This window comes from Haliotis rufescens, unplaced genomic scaffold (assembly GCF_023055435.1).
Source record: "Haliotis rufescens isolate VD_foot unplaced genomic scaffold, xgHalRufe1.0.p SCAF_22, whole genome shotgun sequence".
Classification (NCBI taxonomy): Eukaryota; Metazoa; Mollusca; class Gastropoda; order Lepetellida; family Haliotidae; genus Haliotis; species Haliotis rufescens.
This window is the reverse complement of record NW_025963913.1, coordinates 1,288,924-1,306,758: the sequence shown is the minus strand read 5'-3', so window position 1 is coordinate 1,306,758 and position 17,835 is coordinate 1,288,924. Positions and strand designations below refer to the sequence as shown.

The window sequence follows — 17,835 nt, the reverse complement described above, 5'->3', positions numbered from 1 at the left end:
AGGCCATGCCCATTAGTTCTGCCGTGAATATTGATTGGTTGTTTGGGAGTCGGAAGGATTGTGTGGTTTTAGTTGGTTGTGTGGTATGGACTCCGAAACCTGTGTGTTTGGAGGTCGGATCTGAGGATCCGTCCGTGTAAATGTGACACCAATTTGGCCAATTTTCGTGTATGTATGCTAGTGTGGTAGTTTTAGCTATGTTTGGGTCGGTTTGTTTATTTATTTGGCTAGCTAGTGTTGTGTCTATGTTGGGTATTTTAAGTTTAGGGGTGAAGATATTTGATTGTTTGCAGTTTTGTTTAAGATTTTTAATTTGGTGTTCATTTAGGTAGTTTGTTATTCTTTGGGATATTGGGGTAAGTAAGGGGTGTTTACGAGCTAGAGCTTGGTTTTTGGGGCTGATGTTTTGGTTTATTAAGTTTTGGATGAGAGGGTTTGATTGGGACGCGGCCCAGAAATTTAAGCTTAGCTGTTCCCTGCGTAGACTTAGTGGCATTTCTCCTGTTAAGGCCTGAAGTGAGGTGTAGGAGGTGCCATGTTGGGTGCGTGTAATTAGTTTGAGAGCCTGATATTGTATTGAGATTAGTTTTTTAGATAGAGAGTTGTTTAGGGTGTTGTATATGGCGCAGCCGTAGTCTAGTTTTGATCTAATTAGTGATATGTGGAGAGAGAGGAGGGTATCTTTAGATGCTCCCCAGTTAGAACCAGTGAGGCATCTTAGGGTGTTTAGGTCTTTACTGCATTTAGTTGTTAGGTTTTGGATGTGAGCATCCCAGGTGAGATGTTCATCGAAAATAAGTCCTAAGAATTTGGTTTGTTTTTGAAATTTGATTGTTTGATTGTTTAGCTGGAGGATTGGGGAGGCGGGTTTCATGTTTTTATGTTTGAATACTATTCCTGTTGTTTTTTCTGAGTTAAGGGAGAAGCCCCATTTGTCAGCCCACTGTTGTATTTTATTAAGAGATTTTTGGAGTAAATTTTGGACCATGTTCATGCTTTTAGTGCGGATCCAGATGGCTCCATCATCCGCGAATTTTGATGTGTTTACTTTAGGGGATAGGCCCTCGAATAGATCGTTTATCATTATATTGAAGAGGGTGGGGCTGAGGATACTGCCCTGTGGAGTACCATTTTCTAGGGGACATTGGTCCGATAGAGTTTGGTCTATACCCACGGTTATTTTACGATTGTTTAGGAAGTCCTGGATGTAGTTTATTATCTGACCTTTGAGTCCTATTTTTTTAAGTTTTTGTATTAGCCCATCGTGCCATACCATGTCGAAAGCTTTAGAGAAGTCTAAGAAGATGCCTGTGGTATATTGTTTATTTAGCTGTCCTGTCTTAATATCTTGTTCTAGTCGGGTGAGGTTATCTAGGGTTAAGCGGCCAGGAGTGAAACCGCTTTGATCTGGGTTTATGATGTTATTTTGGGTTAAGTAATGTTGTAATCTATTTTTAGCCATTGATTCCATTACTTTACATAAGTTTGAAGTTAGGGATATTGGTCTATATGAGTTAGCTTGATTAGCTGGTTTATTAGGTTTAGGGATTGGTATGACTAGGGCCTGTTTCCAGGGAGTAGGAACCTGTCCGTTTAGGTAGATGAGATTGTATAGTTTGAGTAGTGCCTGGAGTAGTTTTAGGGGGAGTTTTTTAATTATTTGGTAAGAAGTTAGGTCTAATCCTGGGGCTGTGCCCTTTTTCCTGTTTTGGATTACGTAGAGGAGCTCCTCCATTGTGTAGGGTTGATTTATTTCTAGATTGTTATTGTTTGGTTCTTTTGTGAGTTTGTTTTCTGTTTTAAGTTTATCTTGGAATTTTTTACTGAAGTTGGTGTTACTGCTAACGGCCGAAAAGTGGTTGGCGAGATTATTTGCTTTTTGGGCGGGGTTGGTTGAGTTGTCAATGTTAGGGTTTTTTTTATGTCGTTTTAAGCCTCTGATGGCGTGGATTTTGCGCCAGACCGTTCTGGCATCTGTACGGTTATTTATACCTTCGCAGAATTTTTTCCAGTCTGTACTTTTGGCTATTTGGACTAGTTTTTGAACCTGGTGGTTTAGTTCGTGGGCTATGTTTAAATATTTGTAGTCGCGTTTTGCTTTATTGAAGGCTGATTTACGTTTTCGTCTAGTCTGTTCTATTTCCTCATTCCACCATGGTACCGTCGGTTTGCCTGTCTTAGATGTTTTGAAGGGGATGGAGGTTTTGGCTGCGTTTATTATATAGTCTGTTAGGTTTTTACAATAGGTTTCTGGATCATTATTTTCTTTTTCGTTTAGGTTAGCTTCGTTGCAGATATCTTGGAATTGGTCCCAGTTAGCTTTATTGTAATGGAATTTTGGTTCTTGGTTTTCTGTTTGGATTGGTACGTTTGTATTTCCTATGGTTATGTTTATGGGGAAGTGGTCACTACCTAGCGGGACGTCGTGCACTTCCCATTGAGTACTTTGGGCTAGATCTGCGGTGCATATGGTTAGGTCGATAGCCGACATTTTTTGGTTTATCTTATCGTACCTCGTGGGTTGGTTGCTATTAAGGAGTACTAGGTCGTTTGTTTCTATCCATTCGGAGATTAATTTGCCATGATTATCTATTTTATCATCTATGCTCCATGTAGGATGGTGAGCGTTAAAGTCTCCTAGGAATATAGTAGATTTATCGCTTATTTGGAGTAGTTTGTTTAGATCCTCAGGTTGGACTTTTTGTTCCGCCCAGTGGTAAATATTTATGATGTTTATGTTTCGGTTATTTAATGTGATTTTAATGCCGTTGGCTTCTAGGTTTGGCATGTCTATTTTTATTTCTTCGTAATTTATATCTTCCCTGATAAATATGATTAGTCCTCCTGCGGCTCTTCTTGTTTTCGGTTTAGCTCTGTCAGTTCTAACTGAGTTGTAGTTAGGTAGTGTGAATTTGGATTTTTTTGAGAATTTGGTTTCCTGTATACAAGCAATGTGAGGGCCTTTATTTAGTTTAAATTTAGTTTTTAGTTCATAGCCGTGGGAGGTGAGTCCGTTGGCGTTCCACTGAAAAATATTTAGTCCTTCGAATATTGGGTTCGGGTGATTGGTGATTTATTTTTTATTTTTTATTTTTTATTTTATTCGGTGAGTTCTTTTAGATGGAGGTTAAAGAGGAAGAAGGGAAGATCGGTTAATTTTAGATTGAAAGCTACTTTGTAGAAGGATTTCATGCTAGCTTTTGGTGAGTTTTGACTATGCATGTATGCTAGGAGTAAGGTGAGGTTGTTTAGGTTTTGGGTGTTGGCTGGTTGGGGAGTTTGGTTTGTTTTAGTTGGAGTAGTGTCTATTGTTTCCTCAGTAGTGGAGAAATCTTCGTCATCGGTTAGATTAGGTTTAGCTGATTGAGTTTCCATGGGGGAGGCATGTGATGTGGAGGATTGTGAAGGTGTTTGTGGGATGGGTGTAGCTGATGATTTCATAGTGTTTGTGTTTTGTTGTTGTGCTTGCTTGTGGGAGAGCGTTGTTACCATATTGGCTGTAGGGTGCTTGGATGAGGGTCGTGTTGTGGTGGTCATTTTGAGGTTTGTTTTGCATGCGGGGGTTGATGTTTTGGCTATGTGAGATGTGGGAGGGTTCGTGGTTGGTTGAGTGGCTGCTTGTATGTGTGAGGTGGGTGCGGTTTCTCGGTAGGGGCCCCAGACAGAGCTGTCGGTTATGGGTGTGGTGTTTGTTTGTGGGATGGTGTTTGGGTGTGGTGTAGGGAGGAGTGGTTTAGATGCAGGTGTAGCAAATTTTCGTGTTTGGATTTTAGCTGTGTCTATGTTTATGTGTTTGTTGGCCTGCTGGGTGAGTGTGTGTCTGTATGGGCATTGGTTTGAGAGTGAAGTGTGTTGGGTGGATTTGCAGTGGATGCACCAGGGTGTGCATGTGCCTGGGCAGTCTGTTTGTGCGCATTTTTTACATTTAGTTTTACGGTATGTGCATTGGGAGGCAGTGTGGTTGTATTTGAGGCACTTTGTACATTGCTTAACCTGCTTTATATAGGGTTTGACTTCTAAGTTGGTGTGGGCTCCGAAGGATATGTGTTTGGGGGCTTCAGGGAATTTAGCGGTCTTTTTGAAGTTGATTATGACAATGGAGGTTGGGACCGTTTTTCCGTTTCTAGTTGAGGTTATTCTACGCGTGCTGGTGATTAGGGGTTGAGGGTTTTGGTCTTGGTTTATGTTAGCTTCTAGAGAGTATAATTGTAAGTCCTCAGTTGTTTCCCTTGGGTTAACCCTAATTACGCCTCGTGTATATTGTTGCCAATTAGGTGTTTGTTTGATTACTGTGACGTGGAATATTTGAGTTATTTTATTTGCTGCGTTGTAAGATTCTCGGTTAGGGAAGATTATCTGGTATCCTTTGTTGGCTTTTTTAATATTGTTGTAATTTATTTTTTCTCTTTTAAACCAAAGTCCTATTTTATCTGCCGAAAGTTCTAGTGAGAGAGTGGTGCCTGAGCCTGCTGAGAAGAAGTAGAGGGCGAAGGTCGTGAGGAAGGCGGCCGGGGAGGGTGTGGGCGATGGAGGTGGAGTGGATGTGTCGAGTTTGCGTTTTTTGGAGTTTTGAGGTGGCGAGTTAGCTGGTTTGGTGGGGGTGGTGTGTGTCGTGTTTTCGCCATACTCGGTCGGGACGATGTTTTCGAGTGACCTCCCGGAAGTGTTGTGCGCTTCCGCAGGCGTGGGTGAGTTAGGAGCTGGCATGTCTGCGAGTGTGGCGTTGCGGGTGTCAGTCATGTTGTTTGGAGAGTTGGAGAGCGTGTGTTGTGGTGAGTGGTGGTGGAGTGGGAGTGGTGTTTTGGGGAGGTGAGTTGGTTTGTTGTTTTTACTTGGTGAGTTGTGTTTAGGAGGCGGAGGAGGTTGCGGTGGTTATTTGTTGTTGGTTTTGTGAAATGGATTAATTATTAAAGATTTATTTTGTTGCTGGAAGGCTGGGATTAGGTGAGACAAGTGGAAAGCGGGTATTAGGAGATATTTAGTCGAAGGAGTGGAGGTATGTGAGTGGTGGGCGTGGGTGGTGAGTAGGAAAGAGCGTGCGTTGTGTTAAGGAGAAGGGGGGATTAGGTGTTTTTTTGTTTTTAGGAGTTGGGTCAAAGGGTGTGTTTGAGTGGTGGGCGTGGGTAGCGAGTAGAAATGAGTGCGAGCTGTGTTAGGGAGATGGGGGAGGATAAGGTGTTGGTTATTTATAAGAGTTGAGTGTTGTTGTTGGTTTTAAGGATTTAGGGGTTTTGTGATTAATTCGGTGAGAGTGATGTATGTGAATAAGGATGAAAGGATAACGTGATAATTACCGATGATGGAGTTTCCTTGGCTGGCTATCAGGCAATGCTCTGTGCTGGCTTGGGAAGTGTTGCTCGCTTGGCCAAGACTCGATTATTTACAGACCGCTGTCCTATAGCTGGAATATTGCTAGGTTCGGCGTTAAACAACAAACAAACAAACGATGAGAGTGATTTTAAGAGTATGTGAATAAGGCTGAAAGGATAACGTGATAATTACCGATGATGGATTTCTCCTTGGCTGGCTATCAGGCAATGCTCTGTGCTGGCTTGGGAGGTGTTGCTCACTTGGCGTACAAACTGCAACAACTGATAAAAATTGTATATAATTGTATCTTATGTACCACCGTGGGAGTTTGAGCTTGACAAAACCAATGACTTAGGATTAATGTACAAAGATAACAATACAATGACGAAGCCGATGGATTAGGATTAATGTACAATGATAACAATATAATGACGAAGCCAATGGGATGGGATTAAGACAACATTATAATGACGAAGCAAATGAAATTAACAGGAGACGATTAATTAAGTACACTGAGGGTGTAGTGGTGACAAGGGTCTGGTTATTGTGACACAAGCAATAAGGTATCACGGTGCCCATTTTGGAAGATAATGTGATTATAGCACAGTGGAATACACGGTTGGTGGGTAGATGCCCTTGTCTCTGTTAATGGCTGGCTTCTTTCTTTTGCTTCGATGTTTTCTTGAAGTTTCCTCTTTTTCCAATTGTTGATGTTTGTATGGTTTATGGACAGGAAATATGGTGGTCAGGGTTGGGATTTTTTAAAGATGTTCCGAAAGGGCGGATTTCATGTCAGATTTGTTAACAGACGTCTCTCCGTGAAGTCTCTCCGATGTATTTGTGTCCACAGTTGCATGAAATCGCAGACACACATCCTCTGGGGTTTGGGGTGGACTGGGTCGGACCTTTATCGTTGGCGTGTAACAAGTGTCCTGTCCTTTAGTAGCCAGATCCTTGTCAACACTACACCTTCTCATCTCCTGTTAATCTCATCGTTTTCGTCTTTGAATTGTTATCTTTGGACATTAATCCTAAGTCATTGGCTTTGTATCTGTACATTCATCCCACCATCCTGATATATATACAGTACTCTATGTACTAACTAGGCATTCACCTGATGAAGGAGCCAAAAGTAGCTCTGAAACGGCATACAAAGAATACAAGAAGTTGCCATCCATAAAAAATGTATTGTATTCAGGAAATATATTGACATTAATGTAGAATAAGATATACAGCTGTGTGTTTATTATCCTGCAATATTACAAAATGGTTATAAATTTCTCTTTTCTCTCTCATGTACATCAGTTAAAAATGGCATTTCCTCTTAATGAGGGGTGGTGTGTGGGGCTGAAATTATTCAGGTCTTACATGTTTGAGTAAGTGAGTGAGTGGGTGAGTTGGGTTTAACGCCGCTTTTAACAGTATTCCAGTCATATCACAGCGTGTCAAGTGAATGTCGGAGGAAAGCCCGAAGTGATGCAGGTCTCAGACGTTTACCACTTCGGTGAAACCCACGAGCACTGGTATGGTGCTGACAAACCTAGAAACATAATCGGGGCGAACCGGGATTCGAACCAACAATCATAGGTTTCTGGCGTGCCGTAGGGACGCAACTCTGCACAGCGAATCGCGGCGCCTTATACGACTGGGCCACCCGTGCCCCCTCCTGTTTTAGACAAGAAAAAAATATATATGTCTCAAAACAATGAATGTAATGCAAGATGCTGATATAGCATGAGTGAGTGAGTTAATGAGTATGGTTTTACGCCGCTTTTAGCAATATTCCAGCAATATCACGGCGGGGGACCCAGAAATGGGCTTCACACATTGTACCCATGCCGGGAATCGAAACCACGTATTCGGCGTGACGAGAGAACGCTTAAACCACTAGGCTACCCGACCGCCCCGATATAACATGATACACATGTTTGTGAGAGTACATTTAAAACCATCTGGCAATAAGGACAGTTGTGAGAGATTAGTTTAGAGAATTAAAAGAGTTTTAGAAAGCCTGAAATACCTTACCAGTTGTGTTTATATGAAGCATTGTTTATGCATTCTCCTTCAGATTTCCCTTAAGATATATTTTAAATAGTGCCTAATATGACGGTTCATGGAATAAACTTCCACTGAAATACCTTTCCAGTTGTGTTTATATGAAGCATTGATTATGTCCTTCAGATTTCCCTTAAGATATATTTTAAATAGTGCCTAATTTGAAGGTTCGTGGAATAAACTTCAACTGAAATACCTTACCAGTTGTGTTTACATGAAGCATTGTTTATGCATTGTCCTTCAGATTTCCCTTAAGATATATTTTAAATAGTGCTTAATATGAAGGTTCATGGAATAAACTTCAACTGAAATACCTTACCAGGTGTTTTTATGAAGCATTGTATATGTCCTTCAGATGCCCCTTAAGATATATTTAAATAGTGCCTAATTTGAAAGTTCATGGAATAAACTGCAACTGAAATACCTTACCAGGGGTGTTTTTTATGAAGCCTTGTATATGTCCTTCAGATGTCCCGTAAGATATATTTAAATAGTGCCTAATTTGAAGGTTCATGGAATAAACTTCTCATGCCAAGCATTGGAAACGATTTGGCCACTTGCAAATAATAACATGACACGGCAAAACTGGACGGCCAAATCGTTGGCACTAAGTGTGTACATGATCGAGCATCGGTCATGCCCAAGCATTGGGATCAAACGCTGGCTATAGTTCTGAGCCTCAGAGCACAGCGAGTGACTACACAGAACGGTACAAAATGGTGCGATAAATGAGCATACAAGTAGCCTACAAGTTGGATGTGGATTATTGAACTTTAGGGGGAACTATCCCAGCAATTTGAGGAGGATAGTAAGGCCACAATTCGAGCCAGATGTGGATAAAATAAAATACCATGATACAGCTGGCTGAGAATACCCCATAAAGAAAATAATACCTAGTAATGGCATATAGGATTATTACGCCTGAACGACATTGGACTTGTATATAACGCCAAGGCTTACTCTGAAAAAGTTACACCATTGAGGGGCTGCACAGGAAGACTGACAAGGTCAGACAAAGTATGAGTCAACCATAAGATTAGTGCACTATCACTGAAGCAAAGAATTTGCATAGAACTGCTACAAAGAGTATATACACAATGTAATAGCCAAGGATAAACAGGCTGCTGAGCATGCTAAGTATGAGCAATATTGCGCTGAGCTGCCGCTATGGAGCCCTTATCGACTCTGATATACCGAGCGTAGCAGTCTGATTTCCAGCGTCCTAAGGCTTTAATCATATGGTCTGGTACATGAGCTGCAGCTGCAGAAGTGGCCGCTCCGATTCTAAAAGAATGTCCGTTGAATTTCTTGTAGTCGTATGCCGCCATAGTTTGATGTAGTTTATGAATAAAATAGTCACGGTGGAGAGGTATACCACAATCGTTGAGGAACAATGGGTCCGAGGCACAGGCCTGAGACTGATTGCGCAGGTTAACATAGTTTTTCATTGCCTGAACGGGGCAAGTTGGTCCGGGCACTGCAATAGTCACACCTTTCCCTAGCTGATCAGTCTTTGATTGCTTGAGAAACAGCTCAAAGCAGGTGTATTCCTCGTTGAAGGTAATCGAATTCATGGATAAATGTTTTTGATACACATATTTGGCACAAGTGAATTCATCACATCTCAAAAAGGCATAGAAGGCTAGACTAAATACAGCCTGCAATAACATCTTAGTATAATGATTGAACAAACGCTTGTCCAATTGGAAACACAAACTGCGCAACACATGAATAGTTATAGGTAAACGCTCTGCTGCCGGCACGCTCTGTATCCGTTGAATTGCTTTCATGATGGTCTCTAGCCTAAGAGTGTTACATACTGACCATGGATTCTCAATTCCATGTCTTAGATAAGCAAACCTCACAGCAGCGAGATAGCTCCTGATTGTTGTACACTTATAATGTAGTTTGTAGAAGCAGTGTGCTACAAAGCACAGGAGGGTTTGTTCTGTGATAGGAGGCAAAGCAGCAGGCCACCAGCGTACACTACACATGGCCATGAAGTTCAGGAAATTATGAAGTCCTGATTTATAAACCGCCTGCGTTTTCGTGGAGAGTGCTTGTGACCAGAGATTGTTGAGATCTGAGCAGGTGGAATGGTGATTGCTGTGATTGGAAGACATGGGGTAGGCACACTGTCTGCCTTGGGAGCTAGCTTCTTCAATCTGTCCATCTGTAATTGAGATAAAGAATCAGCTATGCAGTTATCTTTACCTGGTACGTGAGCAGCAACAAAATGGAAGTTACCACAAACGGCGGTCAGTACGAGCTTTCTGACCAGTCTTATAATGAAAGGTGATTTTGATCTACACTTATTGATGATCTCTACGGTGCTACTGTTATCACAATGGAATTTAATGTTTTTCCTGGACCAGTAATTTCCCCAAATTGCAGCAGCCATGACAATTGGATACAGTTCAAGTAGTGCTATTGACAGGTCACCATTCAGGATATCAAGCAAGTCTGTTGGCCACTGCTGTGCGAACCATTTACCCTGATAATAAGCACCATAACCGATGGATGCTGCTGCATCTGTGTAGAGTTCTATCTCTGGTGCTGCGATCTCGTCCTCGTTGAAGAATGATATGCCATTCCAGCCTGTTAAAAATGAACGCCACATCGAGAAGTCTAGTTTGCACTCCTGGGTAATATTGACATGGTGATGTAGCTGGGGGACAGAATGTGCCAGCTTGAGCAGGTAGCTAACAAAGGCTCTACCTGGTTTAATTACCTGCATTGCAAAATTTAAATGTCCTAACACACTCAACAGTTGTCGTTTGGTGACCTTCCTTCTCTCTTGGACTGAATCGACGACAGCAAAGATTCTAGCTACTTTATCAGCTGGGAGTCGCGCTTCCATCTTGTCAGTGTCCAGGATGATACCTAGGTACTCTAAACATGTCGTAGGGCCAATTGTTTTCCTTGGTGACAAAGGAATCTTGAGATCGTTGAAGAGATGTCGCAATTTACTCATGGTTGCATTGCCCTCGTTCTTATTTGCGTCAATTGTGAGAAAATCATCAAGTAGATGAAGAATATGAGGAATGTGGTACACGTAGGTTGCGATCCAACAGATGGCTTGAGATAACAGGTCAAAAATTTTAGGGCTGGATCTGCATCCAAAGACCAGTCTGGTAAAGTAGTACAAGCAATTGTCTCAATGGATACCATGTAGATGCCAGAGAGAGTGATGTATGGGTATCAGTTTGAAAGCATCCACAATATCAGCTTTGCACAGATAGGCGTGTCGTCCAAGATGTTTGATGATTTGTATGGCGTCATCCAGCTTGACATACACCAGGGAGTACTGTTCTTTATCGATGAGGGAGTTTAGACTGGGATTGTCATGGTCGTTATGCGGTGCTGATAAATCAACAATCATGCGTTGTTTCCGAGAATACTTGCCTTCCACGATCCCTATGGGATTGATGCGATGATAGGGAAACGGGGACTCTGTGAACGGACCAATGAGGTAACCCTTATTTAGCTCCGTTTGTAATAAGTTATTAGTGGCATTTGGATCTTTATTGGCAGAGATGAGATTCTTGCAGAATTTTGATTGAGCAGGAGGGTTTTGAATACCCGTAAAGAATCCGTTTGTCATCCCTGCTATTAGTCTTGTCACAAAGTCATTGTCTGGATGGTTGAGCAGGTTGGCAGATAGGCGATGGACGGAAACCGGGGAGGGAGTTGCACCTAGTCAGTTCTTCTTTGAAGATGTTTTATCTTTTCTTTTGCTGGTACTTTCTTCTGTGTCTAGACTTCGGCACTTCAGGACAGAGTGGGGTTTACGACAGAAGGAACACAGATGTCTGTATTTGCAGTTGACATGGATGCACTTGTCGGCATTGTTATTATTGCAAATTGGAATGCCTTGGTGGATAATGATTGCTCGTCCATGGCGATCAGCTCTTTTGTCCGACTGCCACCTTTGATCAGGAGCATCATAGTGTGATGGCTGTGCTTTGGTAGCTTGAGAGGTAGAAACCAGGGAGCAGAACTGTGTAGAATGTCCAACATCGTGACAAAGTTGACATGCATTGAGTCGTCGTCCCGTGAATATTGTTCTGTATAACTCGTTATCCACTGTTCCCCAGTTGACTTTCCAGTTTTGCTGCTCCAGTAATGCTGCTGCCTTTGCCGAGAAACGCTTGTGGTACTGGTAGTACGTTAAATCTTGGTATTGTGCATGCATTTCAATGACGGTGCGCTGATATTTGTCCATTTCTTTCCTGCGTTGTGGCCAGCGACTAATCATGATGTCCTTATAGCGACCAAATGCAATGATGAAGTTACCAATTGTTAATGGCTGCCGCAATCTTGAATCCCCATTGTTAGATCCCTTAAGAAGCAAGTCCTTGTCATCTACATGTATAGTTTTGGACGGAGTAGAAAGATCATCTGGCATAAGCAGAAGAGCTAAGTTAATATCTCTACCTTCACATATTTGGCGCCCGAGTGTAGTTGAGGCCACTTCCACCTCAGGTGTAGTACCATCCAAGATTTGTTGTGGCAAAGCTGGGAAGTTACTTTCGGGCTCCACTGCGAAGGGGTCGTCTTTGGCAAATCTGGCCGTGTATAAGCCATAACCATGGTGAGGGCCGGATGGTGCGTCCATGATGAAATGTTCAGGCACTGAGAAATTTGGTTGTGGCTGCTGTGGGGGTTGTTGTGGTGGTGGAGGTTGTGACAGTTGTGTGATCTGCTGTCGTTGCACTTGCGTTTGTAGGTTTTCCACTGTCTGTTTCAGTGACTGAAATGCGATCATAATGTCTGAAAGGTTAACACTGGACTGTGGGGGGATGTCCGGAGGAAGCTCTTGAGGGTTTCTGTCATTATCTGGGACGTTGTCACTCCCGGATGGCTGGTTGTGCAGAAGGTGAAAATTGTCAGTATAAAACTGCTGGTATTGTTGTCGGGTCAGGCCTGATGGAGCTGTGATGTTGAGTATGTTTTTGATATAGCTGCAGATATGGGGCAGTGACCAGTTCCTAGGGAATGTCTGGTATGGACGTTGATCTCTTCTGTCATTGCTTCTTACTGTAGCCGGCCTCTCTGTCGCACGACTCGGGACTGAAGACTGGAATGTTGTGGAAGCCCCTGGTATTCTTACATTCTCCGCGTGAAGAATTTCCCCTGTATCAGCAATCTGGAGATCGACATGAGATTCTGCGTTACCCGATCGCCCCGGGGTGGCTGACTTCCTAGATGACCTGGGTGTCTTTTTACGTCTCACAGCTACGCTAATTCCAACTCGAGTAACACGCCCGGAGAGGCAGGATGGTTTCGATTAAAAAACTGCTTGTCATTGTTTACAACTGTTAACAATGGCTGCTGACCTGTACCCACTGCGCATGCGTGGGAGGAAGGTTTGTAAGCTTCCTGAGAGGAAACTCATGTCTGCGCATGCTCCTGTCAAACTTCCTTCCTGTCAAAACAAATAGTTACGACTACGAAGGGTGTGGCTGTTGTAGGCACAAGCCGTTGTCTAAGCAATAAACTGGAAAGGTTAAGAGTGCATTTGGGAAGGGATTTATGTAGCTGGTACAAGCTAGGTCAGCATGACCTGCATAAATATGTACGTAGCACCACCTTGTCGTACTCAGTGTCACCAATGTGTGATGAGCAAATTGTTGCTAACCGCAGCATAGCACACATATACCAACAAATTAAACATAAGTAAAGTAATACATGCAAGTAGCAAGAATAATACATGGTTGTTTTATTGTCGTTATAAATGTGCTCATAGCTAGTACCGAAGAGCTATAATTAAATAGTGCCTAATTTGAAGGTTCATGGAATAAACTTCAAAAGAAACACGGATGATTCCATCACTATCAGTTCATCTGCCAGATGCAATCTTGTCCTCTTTCGTTGTCACAGCTTCGTGTAGACGTTGATAGTGAGTGAGTGAGTATGGTTTTACGCCGCTTTTAGCAATATTCCAGCAATATCACGGCGATGGACACCAGAAATGGGCTTCACACATTGTACACATGTCGGGAATCAAACCCGGGTCTTCGGCGTGACGAGTGAACGCTTTAACCACTAGGCTCCCCGACCGCCCAGACGTTGATAGAGAGATTGTATTTCTTCACAATATGATAACACAACTGATCCTGTGAATAACATACACTTGATGAAAATGTTATGACATCATAACCATAAATATAACCACAATCCTGCTGAATAATGCGAAACAGCCACTTATTGTGATCTTATGCCCCCAACTTGATAACGGTGTAATAATCTACATCGATACGTAGCTATGTGCAATAAACAAGAACTTGTTATCCATAAAGTTGTACCTTTTGTTACGTATTGAAATGTTTTTTGACACTTTTATTTATAAGGAATGTTCTTCTTGCTATCCGAAACTTTATTGTCATATTTTTAATTTATTCTCTAAGGCAGAAAATATATGATTGTACACTGCTTGTTATACTTAGGTGATCTACAACAATATATGTAACAATCATATGTGGGATTGTGCAAATATCAAGATGAGCTACAACATTTGTCGCTACTAAAATTTCACAATGTCAACTAGTACATAAATAACTGCGTCCTGTTATTTAAATATCATATCTTTATAAATGTAACCAAAGTAGTAACGCGGAAGGTATTTGTGGAATCTTTGGTAAATACTTTCGAGACTTGTCAATCCCAACCATGGAAAGTCATTTTGACTGCTCTTTTGCTGATGAAGTAATATGCTCAGTCAAAAATATTGAAAACAACGAAACATCTGATGCTGATACCGATGTAACTGCTAACCATCCATTGAAGACACCATTCACCATTGCAGAGGTAGTAAGTACAGTTAAAGGACTGAAAAACAATAAATCTCCGGGACCTGATGGGCTCACAAACGAACATATTAAGTATGCGGGAAGATCTTTATTAAAGCATATTATGGTATTATTCAATGCTATTATTAAACATGAATATATACCCAAAATGTATCATATTGGCGAAATCTTACCAGTACATAAGGGACGAGGAAAAAGTAAAAGTGATCCATCTAACTACAGGGGCATAACACTAACTTCAGTCCTAAGTAAGCTTTTCGAAAGAATGCTTCTCAACAGAATCGAAAAATGGATAAGCGACGATGTAACCTTCCCTCACCCACTACAGTTCGGATTTAGAAAAAATGCTGGTGCTGAAACGGCGGCTCTCACTCTTCTAGAAAGTATTTCATACTTTAACGAAAGAAACTCACCAGTTTATTGTGCCTTCCTCGATAACGAGAAAGCCTTCGATCGTGTTTGGCTTGACGGTCTCTTCTACAAATTACATAAATTTGGTATCAATGGTAAATTATGGAGAATTCTACGTTTGTCTTACAACTCTATGTACTCATGTGTTAGCTTTGCTGGCTTCAAATCTGATGTTTTCCCTGTTAAACAGGGTGTAGGTCAGGGTCGTGTCATATCAGCATGGCTCTTTACTCTTTATATAAACGATTTGCTTCATGAACTAAGCAATTCCGGTTGTGGACTATGCCTCCCATGGGGACGATGCCCAGGAATACTGTTAGCAGACGACACGACCTTGATCAGCTGTAACACAGCAGGTCTTCAAATGCTCCTAAACGTTGCAGAAAATTATGGTAACAAGTGGCAGTTAAAATACAATGTGTTCAAAAGTGCTGTCCTAACTTTTGGATGTAGTAAAAAAATAGTGTCGCCTGAACATCTTTACATTGGTAAGATAAAATTACCTGTTCAAAAGGCAATTGTCTATGCGGGAGTGTACATAAGTACTGCTAAAACTTCGGTAGAAAGAACGAGGTTAGCATGTGAAAAACTGAGAAAACTGATAAATGTAAACCATGATTCTGGCCTGTACTTTGGTGGACTTAATCCTATAGCCGCCGTGCGCATCTGGCAACGAGTGGTATTACCCTGTGGCTTATATGGATGTAATGTGTGGGGAAAACTATCCTTAAAGGAATATGAAATGCTAGAAATCACTCAACGCTATTTCTGTAAGAAAATCCTGGGTTTTAATAAGCGTATGCCTAAAGAAATAGAGAGGGACACAATTGGTGTTATATCAGTACAAGGATACATTGATCAACAAAAGCTTTTGCTCCTTGGTAAGCTATGTAATTCAAACCTAATGTATATTTTCAAACAAATGTTCCTAGCCCGACTTGGACAGTTTAGATATAAAACAACACTAGTTAATAAGAACAAGTGGGACACGAAATCACCCATCTTTAGCATGCTACATCTTGTCTCCAAATATAATTATCTGACGAGGTTAATGATTATATAATGTGTTCAAATTTCATCAAGAAACGATTATGGTCAAAACTGGTGAAAGAAAAGATTCACCTACACGAAAAACAATTACTAAACAATGCGTTTCTGAGCAGATTATCTCTGTCAAGATATCTAACAATACGATCTGGACGAGAACATAGATTATGGAAACTTGCTCTCGATAGACCAGAATATTTTACTTCCTTAGCTAGACTAGTTCGCTTAGGTTCAATGCCAATAGAATCAAAGGAATGTATTTGTGGAACAGTTGCGAATGATATAGTGAAACACGTTTTCATGTCATGTCAAAAGAATTTAGAAGAAAGAAATATCATATTTGATAAAATCATTGATTTGCTTGATGTTAAAATATTTGTGAGAATCTGGGCAGACGATGACACCTTTCTGACTTTTTTGCTTGGCGGGTTAACCGAACAACTTGAAGTAGAATTAGACTACAATGTATGGGCAGAGAGCATGATAAATATTGGTGGTGCAGTAAAAAAGTGGGATGAAGTCATCCGAAGCTGCTTATACTAAACAATGTATGTATTGTAAACAAGTGTACATTTGTAAATAACACATGCTAATTGTCCATCTAATAACACAAATAATCAATACGATACATATGTGTAATATTTTTTATGAACTACTTCTGACATATATGTAATATATATATGTATGTGTGTGTTCACGCATATACTATAGATGTTGTTCTTTCACTGTATACCTTGTACTCTTCATGAAATGGAGGAAATAAAGAAGATCTATCTATCTATCTATCATTGTACACATGTCGGGAATCAAACCCGGGTCTTCGGCGTGACGAGTGAACGCTTTAACCACTAGGCTCCCCGACCGCCCAGACGTTGATAGAGAGATTGTATTTCTTCACAATATGATAACACAACTGATCCTGTGAATAACATACACTTGATGAAAATGTTATGACATCATAACCATAAATATAACCACAATCCTGCTGAATAATGCGAAACAGCCACTTATTGTGATCTTATGCCCCCAACTTGATAACGGTGTAATAATCTACATCGATACGTAGCTATGTGCAATAAACAAGAACTTGTTATCCATAAAGTTGTACCTTTTGTTACGTATTGAAATGTTTTTTGACACTTTTATTTATAAGGAATGTTCTTCTTGCTATCCGAAACTTTATTGTCATATTTTTAATTTATTCTCTAAGGCAGAAAATATATGATTGTACACTGCTTGTTATACTTAGGTGATCTACAACAATATATGTAACAATCATATGTGGGATTGTGCAAATATCAAGATGAGCTACAACATTTGTCGCTACTAAAATTTCACAATGTCAACTAGTACATAAATAACTGCGTCCTGTTATTTAAATATCATTTGTATCTGAGGTCTGACACGCTGTAGTCGAGAAAGTCGAGAAAGATGTCGATGTATCTCTGTCTGTTGCTGATGTGCAGAACACACCGTTCACCCCAGCACCGTCATTGGTTCACAGACTAGCAAACGGCAATCATACTTTACGAATGACCTTCACAGTGACCTTGACCTTATATGTAGATAACTCCTAGCCTTTACATGTATTAAGCCTCATTAACCTGCAGTAAATCCTTTTCGAGTTTGGTGGTAAACAATCACTTTTAAAGGCTGTGACCTTGAAGATGATCTTGGCCCTGACATGATATGTCATTTTGTCAAAACAATTTCCAGGGGCTTTAAAGAAGTTATGCATGGTATGACATCCCTAATATTGTTTTGTGTTGAAACCTGACATAATCATATGTCATATTACATTTGACAACAAAATGGTGTGTTTTTTCAAACCTATAAATATATATATACACACACACACAAGTATGATCCAATTGCGGAAGAGAGTGCTCAATACAAAGTAGAGCATAAATACAGATTTGAATACACTTTCCTTATATCATTTTGAAACTCTGAGTTTCAAAATCATTCAGAATTGAGAAATATGAAAAAGAGACAGAACTCTCCAAACACATCTGGAAGTTGAAAAGAAACAAAACCAATTACAAAATGAAATGGGACATAATCAAGAAATCAAACACCAACAAAAGAGACCTATGCATGGAAGAGAAGCTCGAGATTCTCATGCTAACAGCTAACAAGCTAAACAAAAGAAGCGAGCTCATTTCCACCTGTCGCCATGGTAAACCCCCAAGCCGAGCAA

General features: G+C 40.9%; 1 protein-coding gene across 1 annotated transcript in view; it reads right to left on the bottom strand.

Annotated features, from left to right (window-relative positions):
- LOC124116614 overlaps nucleotides 1–17,835 on the bottom strand; it is a 153,147-nt gene that overhangs the window by 67,933 nt on the left and 67,379 nt on the right. The window lies entirely within an intron of this gene.